This window comes from Drosophila serrata, unplaced genomic scaffold, assembly GCF_035046125.1.
Source record: "Drosophila serrata isolate PLE 108 unplaced genomic scaffold, ASM3504612v1 contig_250, whole genome shotgun sequence".
In the NCBI taxonomy this organism is placed as follows: domain Eukaryota; kingdom Metazoa; phylum Arthropoda; class Insecta; order Diptera; family Drosophilidae; genus Drosophila; species Drosophila serrata.
In genome coordinates, this window is record NW_028257148.1 from 24,053 (window position 1) to 34,353 (window position 10,301).

At 42.2% G+C, this 10,301-nt stretch overlaps 1 pseudogene; it reads right to left on the reverse strand.

Moving 5' to 3' along the window:
- Positions 1-6,815: 6,815 nt before the first annotated feature.
- LOC147643646 (uncharacterized) lies at positions 6,816-9,866 on the reverse strand (annotated as a pseudogene).
- Between the last annotated feature and the right edge of the window lie 435 nt (positions 9,867-10,301).

Consider the following 10,301-nt stretch of genomic DNA (forward strand, 5'->3'; position numbering starts at 1 on the left):
CCCCGCCTCTAAGTTTCAGACGGTACAATCAGATTGGGGCATCGCTTCCACGCAGAGGCACGCCGCAAAGTGGAATCATATCGCTCGTTTGTTATTCAGTGGTCGACCTAAATAAAAGGTTTGAGAGGAAGGCCCCGAAGATAAGAGCCTATGCTGATTACATAAACATAATTATCAGTCTGTCCATTGACCTTTAGCGCGAGTCTGCCCATCGACCCTTAGCGCGATTAAGGAATCAATACTTAGCGAGAAATGTGAGTGGATGGACAATGTAGGACTCAATATCAACGCGGAAAAGACGGACCTCATTCTCTTCCCTAACAGTTACAAGGTACTGCTATGGATCCCCCCAAAAACCAATACAACAAAGATAGTCCCGAAAACACAAATCAAATACATCGGCACTGTACTTGACAGTAAGCTGGCATGGATACTCAATGTACTAGAGAGGGTGCAGAAGTCCACCATAGCGCTATATGCATCTAACAAGATGCTTAGCAGAACATGGGGTCTCTCGCCCGCTCTGATGCACTGAGTCTACATATCGGTGATGTTGTTTTGTGTTGTGTTTGTTACTATAGTGTAGCAGAAGTTCAATAAAATTTACAAAAGTGTAAGGGTTAAAGCGGTGTAATTGGGTGTAGAAAGTGGCATGGAGTTTCAACAAAGTTTATTTTTCATCCTTGGAAGGTCCGAGGGATGGCAACAAGTCCACCGAGATGCAAGTATCCTGGGTGTGACGTGAGCTTATTCCAATAGTGTTTGGCTTGCTTATTGATTATGTCTCCAGTCAAGGGAACTTATGGATGAACTTGTTTACCCGGACCTTATTTGTTTTCAGAAACCAGTACAGCGTTATGGGCATATCCTCCATTGAGCACCTAACTGTACGTTTATGCTTGGCGAAGGTTCATCGGGTGTCTAAAGTAACCCCCAGGTACTTATACTGCCTGACCTGCTCAAGAAGCTTCACATGCAGGAACATGCCGGGGCACTACTTCCTGAGGGAGTGCGTCACAAGCTTCTTGAGGTATAGCTGAAGCATATCCGTGGCGTCATAAATACAGTTTGATCTGGAGAGAATCTCAGTATCTTCAGCAAATATGGTCAGCATTGGATTCTCTTCCTGTCGCATGGACTTCGGCATACCGTGGGTAAACAAGCTGTAGAACGTCGGCCCCAACAAGCTTCCTTTGGGAACTCCAGCATTAATCAAGCTAGACCTCTTTGAATAACCTATCCGAGAGAAAACTAGTTGCGTTTAATTAACGGGTTGAGCTTGCATAGTAGACCTGCATGACACACCCTATCAAAGGCCTGCTGTATGTCTAGACAGTGACCGCTTACAGTATATCGCTTACAGTGAAACCTCTTGAGTATACACTTAACCACACGGTGCAACTGTTCAGGGGTGCCGTGCCTGAGTCTGAAACCAGTCACTCTACTTGCACCGCTGTTAAAAGAAGAAGTCGCCACAAAACGTCCTCGCACGGCACAAAAAATCTTAGCACAGAAAAGAAAGGCGTCGTTTTCATTCATTTCCATTAGAAAATTTCAATATTTTCACGGCGAGCTAAAGTCAGGAAGTGATCTGTTAAACCAATCCAGACAACGCAAATCACCCCTTGATATAGTCGGAAAAGTGGCAAACTCGTTATTTGCCGTGGTGGACTCTAAATATACTGTAGACATGTCCAAAGTCATAAAAGACGTCAAGTCCAACAAAGACGTACCAATGATGCTAATGAGCAGTTCAGCGAGGTACGGCCCCATTAAAACTTTAAAACAACAGCTAGAGACTATCAACAAAGAAACAGGGAAATATAAAGTTAACAACTCACAGCAACCCAAAGCCGTACTAGCGGCCGAAAACGGCACGGCAGATAATCTGGCTGTCATGCCAAAACCCCTTTTAGCAGTCCCACCCACGAGACGTATGTTTGTTTATATCTGCTAGATCGCTCTATCAAACGCGGAGGTGGAGTTCTTAAAGCGATAGACTTCTCACTCACGTCAGAATAATTAATCTTCGAGGAATGCAACGATGTTGAATTCCTTTGTCTGAAGCCATCTATCAAAGGTAGCTCCATTTTAATTACCTGTTCCTACATACCTCCATTGTTGGAACTTCCACATTATTGGAACCACCTTTCCGCTATTCAGATGGTTTCCATTAGATTTTAGGGTAGAGACCATTTGGTAGTCCTAAGTGATTTAATATTTCTGGTGCTATTTGGTGCTCAACCAATTCCACCAATACTCTCCTAACTTCTACATAACATGACTCTATCGCTGGCTTGTTCAACATTTCGCTGTCTCAAGTCAACCATGTGCGAAATTCTTTTCAGCGCTTGCCTCATCTTTGTTTTGTCTCTGATCCTGCGAGAGAAGATCAGTATCACCCAACTCTCTATGTGATTCTTGATATTGGGTCTGACTTACAGAATATATCTGACCGTCCAGCCAAAAAGGTCCGACTTAAAAATAAAAAATTTAGGCTTTATGCTAAATTTAAATTCACCGGTTCTCATTCTGCCCTTTCATCTTATTTATCAGCTCGGGCAAACTTTACCGTGCTGAACGCGCAGTGTTATAAAAACTATTTAACTCGTTGTAGGGCCCAGTTTTCACAGAACCCAAAAGAGTTTTATAATTTTGTTAACTCTAAACGTAAGCCAAAAACAAATCCTTCCTCGCTTTCATTTGAAAATACTTCCGCAAATAATGATCAGGCAATAGCCGATCTATTTTCCCAGTTTTTTCAAAAAACTTATTCAAGCTCCTCGAATTCACACCAGACTTATTCCTATGACATACCCAAATCAAACCTAATTTTCTGTTTTGTCTTGATCGTTTCAAGACAGTTTATTCGCCAGGTCCCGACGCAGCTCAGGTATTGTGCCGACGCCATGTGCCGTCCCCTTCTGAAATTGTTCACCTTATCCTTATAAGCCTCCCACTTTCCCATTATTTGGAAGGAATCGTTTATAGAAAAGGTAGCAAATTGGATGCCAGCAATTATTCTAAGTTGTCGGCCATCCCTAAACTCTTCGAAAACATAATTACTCCTCACTTGCAGCACCTTTGTGGATCAGTTATTTCTCCATGTCAACATGGTTTTATTAAGCGAAGATCAACAACAACAAATCTTTTGGAGCTCTCTTCCTATATTATAGAGGGCTTCCACAATAATTTTCAGACAGATGTAATCTATACTGATTGCAGTAAAGCATTTTACACTGTTAACCATTCTCTCCTTGTAAGAAAACTCGATTTAATGGCTTTTCCAAGTGATCTACTTAAGCGGATCTCAAGTTATTTGAATGGCAGGACGCAAAAGGTTCTGTATAAGAACAATTTATCCAATGTTCTAAGGGAAGCCATTTGGGACCCTTATTGTTTACATTATTTATAAATGACCTGCCCAAAGTCTTGACTAACTCCAGAGTGCTTATGTACGCGGATGACGTTAAGCTTTGCGTGCAATACAATGAACTTGTCTGCATGTCGGATTTACAAACAGATCACCAAGATCTAACTTGGTGCCGTGTAAACTTATTAAACTTAAATGGCTCGAAATGTAAGTTAATGACATTCACTCGTGTCGGTTCTTAGCTTGCTACTTACATGCTGAACTGCTGCTCTTTGGAAAGAATTACTTTTTACTTTTTGCTCTACGCGGTTTAAATTGGGATGCAAACCAAAGACCTCTTAATAAACTTATTGTCCTTAGCCAATCATAGAACCATGCTAAGAATAACCTTCATTTATAACCTTACCCATGGTGATGTGGAAAATGCAGACTTTTTGAGTCAGCTCAAGTACTAGATCTAAAATGCCATTAGTATTGCGCAACAGTAGAACCTCCTTTGAACTGCATGAACCGTTTACAGTCTTATGTTGAATTTAAAATGATCTGCACACACTAATCAACTACGTAGTGGTCACCATAGTGCATCAACGTCCTATCAAAAAAAAAAATATATAAAATTAAATAATTGCATCATGATCAGAATTATCGATAAAAACACTGATCAGGGGTCATGTTGTTCTGCTGAATGCAATACCGCTAATGAAATTAATGAAAACAACTATAACTTGGATGTTTTCCAACATATTTTTATGCTGAGAAAAATCTAAAATCGGAAGACTTTATCATATACTTGACATAGAAATGATTGGTAACTTAAAACTAAAGGTTAGATTAGGTAAGGTTAGATTGAACCGGCCGACCCTCCTGAGGGGGCAAGTATAGGCCAGTATGGCTCCAATTTATCCGGATGTTGTTATCATCCGGTGTTGAAGTCCCTTAGTATCGCGGTAGTTTTTGGTGAGGCAAGGAGTTCATATTCATCGCATTTCCTGCAGTTGCTGTTATTGATGATGGCCAGCTTGACTGCATGACGCGTAAAAATTCCCACTAATAGTCTGGAGTCTTTTCGGGATAGATGCAGTACGTAGTGGCTGAGTTTGTCATTGAGCTCTGTACACATAGTTTTAGATATTTAGCAGGTTGCGGAGTTTCCTATAAACCTGCTTTTTGCTAGTACGTCCGCCCACATTTCCAACTCCCTTTGGAGCGTTCTTAGAGAGACTGGGATATTCTCTGTTCTATCGTAAGCCAGTCCGACTCCTTTCTTTTCAAGTTCGTCTGCGGTTTCGTTTCTATCTATGCCCTGGTGGCTGGAAACACAATAGATCCGCACTGACGTTGTCGTACTTAGAATATCTAGTGCGTTCCTGCTTGTCGGTACATTTTTGGAACTGACCGCTGACGATTGCGTGGTCTAATCGCCGCCTGAAAACTTCCGCCTGGAATATGCTGCATTGGCTTGGGAGCTTATATGACAGCCTCGTCTCGGGGTCTGTACATTATATGCCTGCTCCGAATCCTCCTTCCGTCTTGTAGCCATCAGTGCATATGTTGAGGTATCGAGCATGGTCCTGAATAGTTTTTCAGTCTTCAGGTCCCGTGAATGTTGATGTTTTAACATCAGGGCAAGTTCTAGGTATCATGTAGTCAGATATACTGCTCACCAATTGAGCTGTGCCCGTATCACTGTAGGGGCACATTTGCTAGAGCTACTAGGCATTGTGCAGCCTTTCCCGCAGTCAGTTGCGCGTGGATATTCGGGGGATCAATTCCAATTATATTCTCTAGGGCTTTTGTGGCGGTTAACTTCATCGCCCCAGATATGCAGAGCAGTGCTTGCCGCTGGGTTCTCTCCGTAAGCTTTTTCTATGTCCTAAGCTTTCTATGTGGCTTGCCACCACACTAAGACTCCGTTTAGCAGTGTCGGACCCACCACCGATATGTAGACCCAGTGCATCAGACCGGGTGAGAGACCCAATATCGCAATATCGGCCTTTTTCTATGCCAGCTTGCTGTTCAGTACAGTGCCAAGGTATTTGACTTGTGTTTTTGGTGTCAGCCTGGTTGTATTGATTTTGTCAAAAGGATGAGGTCCATCTTATCCGCATTGATACTGAGTCCTACCTTGTCCGTCCACTCACATATCTCCCTGAGTGTTGATTCCATGATCGAGCTAAGGGAATATGAACATACTCCAGTAAAAATTATGCTTATGGCATCAGCATAGGCTGTTATCTTCGGGGCCTTCCTGTCGAACCTTCTGATTAGGTTGTCGACCACTCCACCTTGCGGCGTGCCTCTGTGCGCTCCTTTCACCATGGAAGCGGTGCCCCAATATGATTGTATCCGTCTGCAACTTAGTAGATTTCTAATCCAATAGTTGATGGCGGGTTGCGTGTAGGTCGCTCCTAGGCGCTCCATTATTGCGTCTGTGCTTACAATGTTGAATGCCCCGGATATGTCTACAAAGACTTCGAGCGCATATTCCTTGTTGTGGAAGGTTCTCTCAATGGTGGCTATTAACAAATGTAGCGCCGTCTCCACTGATTTCCCTTTGGTGTATGTATGCTGGTTGGACAGTAATCTGCCCACATCGTTTCTTATGTATAGGTCCAGCAGAATTTTTTTTGTATGTCTTGAGTAGAAAGGAGGGAGGGTTATCGGCCTGTAGTCCTTGGGACTGACGTGGCTGCACTTTCATGCTTTGGGCACTAAAAAAAAAATCCTCGAGGTCCTCCATTGGGTTGTTATATAGTCCGTACCAATATTAGCTGTGTAGATTGCGTTTAGCAATGGAGTCATAATATCTATGGTCGTCTACAGCATGGCTGGAAATATTCCATCTAGTCTTGGCGCTTTTATCCCCGCAAAGGAGTATATAGCCCAGTGGATTCTTCTAGAGAATATGAAATCATTTGGGAGATGCTCTTCCCTAGTAGCTAGTACCTGGTGCTTGTTAGCATTGGTGACCTCTGTGCAACCTGGGAGTGCGCGTGCATTAGTGCTTTTAGAGCGTCTTCGCTGCCCTCAGTCCACAGTCTATCGTCGCGTTTGAGCTGACTCTGTATGGTGGGTTGCTTTGAAAGCAGCTTTTCTATATCTTCATTGAATTTTACTGTGCCCGGACAAGTCCCGAGTGTCCGAGAGATTATTTGCTTGAACTTTCCCTAGTCAGTGTTCCGGGTGTTTCTAAAGACTATCTAGCAACATCACAGTAAGGTCGTCCGAGCTGTAATGAGACATAAGCTTAGCTTGAAGACCCTTCCGTACGAGTACGGCGGTTCTGTTCCTGCTTACCGATGGTGAGTAGAACGCGTTATAGCTTGAGGACTTTAGTCCGGCGATGGCATTGCCAGAGGCAATCCACGGCTCTTGGGCTAGAGATACATCGGCGGACCCTTGCTCCATGGCAATGAGGAGTTCCGCCGACGCGACCTTGCTCTTATAGATATTGAGCTGCTGAACCCTTAGAGACATGGGTATCGCTTATGAGCTCAACTCCACTCGAAGGGTTGACTACTATCGTCAGGTCACCGTCTTCTGCCTCTTCTGACTCATCCAGCGTCAGTTCCTGGGCGGCTTCGGCAATGGTTTCCAGACCTAAGTCTTTCTCCACCTCTCTCCACAGCATTCAGGCTGTGATCATCCTTATCCCCGGGGTGGCGCTTTTTGAGCCGCAGGTATACGCTACCCCTGCCCCACGCCATCTTCCCGTATATGGGATACAGGATTTCCTCTGCCTCCATGTTAATCTGGAGGACTGCGCATTTCTATTGCCCATCTTTGGGTAACGGTATATATATATAAGCGGTATATACTAGCATTTAATAAAAAAATGGAAATAAGTTGTTTTTATTATTAGATATTTTTAACCCTGTGTAAAGCCCGTTTCACGAGGCGCACATTTGAGATCGGAAATGTCCCCGACACAAAGTTGCGCCTTTGTTTTATTATTTTTCATCTAGTTTCTTTGAGTATACAATAACAAATAGGCCATAAGTTGTTTTGTAAAGCTAAGATTAGGCTTAGTCGGCGATGAAGCGTTACCCATGGCGTTACCATTCGCGAAGCTTGCAGAAGCCGAGACGTGCCTCGCTCCCCCTCCCCTGGACTTGTGTGCGAAACACGTGTATTGGAATATCAGCCGGAGATGCCCTTAGGATTGGTCAAACGCGCGGATCCGGTGCCAATCGCCACCTAGCCTCCACGCCCAGCCGAAGTCGATTGCCTCTTTCGTTCCCCACCAGACGTACGGTCTCCTTGTCATCGCTGAGTCAGACACCAACACGTCGCCCGCCTCGCTGAATCCGGCGCACACAGCCAATCATTCGCGTCTCACAAAGCGCGACCGCCGTGGACGTCTGGCGCCCAAGCCTACCATACCTGCTATACCCCCTTGTCCATAGCGCTGCCACGGTTGCCTGGTCAGGATCGTGGCGAACACACACGGTGGCCGGGCCTTGGGAGCTTTGTACGTCCCATAGCCTACAGCTTTCGCGAGGCTGGTCGGCAAAACAGATCTGCAAGCCGAACGTGTGTCAGCGGAAGTAGCTTTTGAGAGGTTGGCGGCAAAGCAGACTGCGATAAGCAGAGCGGATTTTTCGCTTGCTGTTCGCTTCCCGGCTCACCGTTCGCTGTCACTTAACCGGCCCCAGCCGCTGATACAAGGTTAAAAATTCGGAGCTCAAATCTCTCATAGGTGTTCATAACTCATTTATTCGAATTCCTACTGTCACTTCCATCTTTCTTTACAAAGATTCTTGTATAGGTTCCTTAGTCGCTACTTAGATCTACCCCGAGCAGAGAAAAACGTTACATCTGATATATGAAAATCTGACGCCTATATCTTTAAGTTGCCATAGAAACTATCGTTAAATAAAGAGAAAAATGCAAAACTCTACATATAAAACTGTAGCTGTAAAACTGAATATAAAATATGTCTATTCGAATTTAATGAAAGTATGCCATACTTCGTTTTATGTATGTAAAGTTTATATTGTATTAATTTTTATACCATTGCAGGGTTTTAAAATTTCAGTCACAAGTTTTCAACGCAGTGGTGAAGTCATCTCCGACCATATATAGTATATATAGATATATATATATATATATATATACAGCATCAACAGCGGAGTCGATCTAGCCACGTCTGGCTGTCCGTCAGTCTGTCCGCCCGTCTGTCCGTCCGTCTGTCATTTCATTTGTACGATCCTACGCATGTCCCTCAATTTTGATTTTGATTTTGATCTCAGTAAAACTTTACAGTTACACTTCTATATACTCTCACTCGTAAATATGTCGGGACGGGCCGGATCGGATGACTATATCATATAGCTGCCATAGGAACGATCGAGAAATTAATATAATTAAAAATTAAATCTATTTTAGTTTTCAACCGATTTTCATCAAGTTTAAAAAATGATCATTTTTTTATTATTCTATAATTTTTGTTTTAATTTTATTAAAATCGAAAGAATATTTCATATATCTGTCATATGAACGGTCATAAGATATAAAAGAAAATGTAAAAAAAATACACTTTCAATTGATGGCAGTGCAAATTTTAAATTTAAATTTAAATTTTCGGAAATAAGATTCTTTTATTTATTAAACTTAGTATAAAAAATTGACCTTATACATAGCATTTTATATAAATTTGTATGAATTATTTTTTTTAGGGTGGCTGGTGGTGGAAGTCCTGTGGCAGGGGATTAAATGGTCTTTACTTGCATGATCCACAAGATCTAACAGCTCGTCAAGGGATAGTGTGGTTTCGTTGGAGGGGTTGGGACTATACCCTGAAAAAGTCCACTATGATGATTCGTCCTAAAATATCCCAACTACAGTCATTGTCTGGAAACTCAATGTAGACAATCGGCGAAGCTATAAACATTTCCTTTGTTATATTTGAATAGTACAGGCACAGTAATTAAGGAGTGTTGTGGTTGTAAGATCAAAGTATTCTTTACGTGTACAATTTGATTTAACCTAAAAAACCATGTTCCATGTTAGAGAACAGCCGCACGTGCTTTAAGGCTATAAAAATGTATACCAGTCAAATTAAATCGGTCACTGAATTGGCGATCAGAACCTGGAAAAGCATGAAATAAGTTTACTTTGATATTTCGACCCAAACACTTTTTTGGAGTGACTTTGGTAATTATAGTAGCTTGTAAAATACTTAAATACGGTAATACATTAAGATCAAATGTTTAATAGAAATAAAAAATACATGTGTTTCTTGTTTTTCCTGTTTTAATTTTTCGGAGCGGACTAGAACATTTTTAGTCTAACTGATGTTATCGACAAGCAAATGAAAGCGAAAATCGAAAGAACATCTCTCTTCACGTGAAAATTAGGTTTGTAAGTTAACACACCCTGTTCCCACAAATAGAAACTGTCGATATCCGGTGGCCAACACCCGCAGTAAAGAAAGTACCGACTCCGCACTCCGGGCGCAATCACCCGGAGTCCGGCCAGAACACTCGGTCATCTATACTGGCTGGATATCAAATGCTGTTCCTGCACTTTGGCGGCAGTCCTACAATCAAGCAAAGACCTCGAGCTGCAGCTGGATTAGACCTTATAGTTATTCTCAAAACTGTACTCCACAGCCTTTGCTCTGTTTATATAAAATATTAAATACATCTTTATACTAACCTTTACCTTAGCAGGCTTCGGGGACATAAATGATTATTCGATAAATAAATGATTATTAAAATATCTAAACCAAATCTAATTAATTGACGCCCATCGTAACCGACTTACACAGTTTTCGGTAAGGTAAGGTTCATATTTATGAAAGTAAATTTACTTAATAATAATAATTGTAATAATTGCAAAAAAAAAATTAAAAAATTATATAATTTAATAAATCGACCTCCAACCGCGGCCGGGAAAAACTTTTAGAAGCAGGAATGAGAGTATG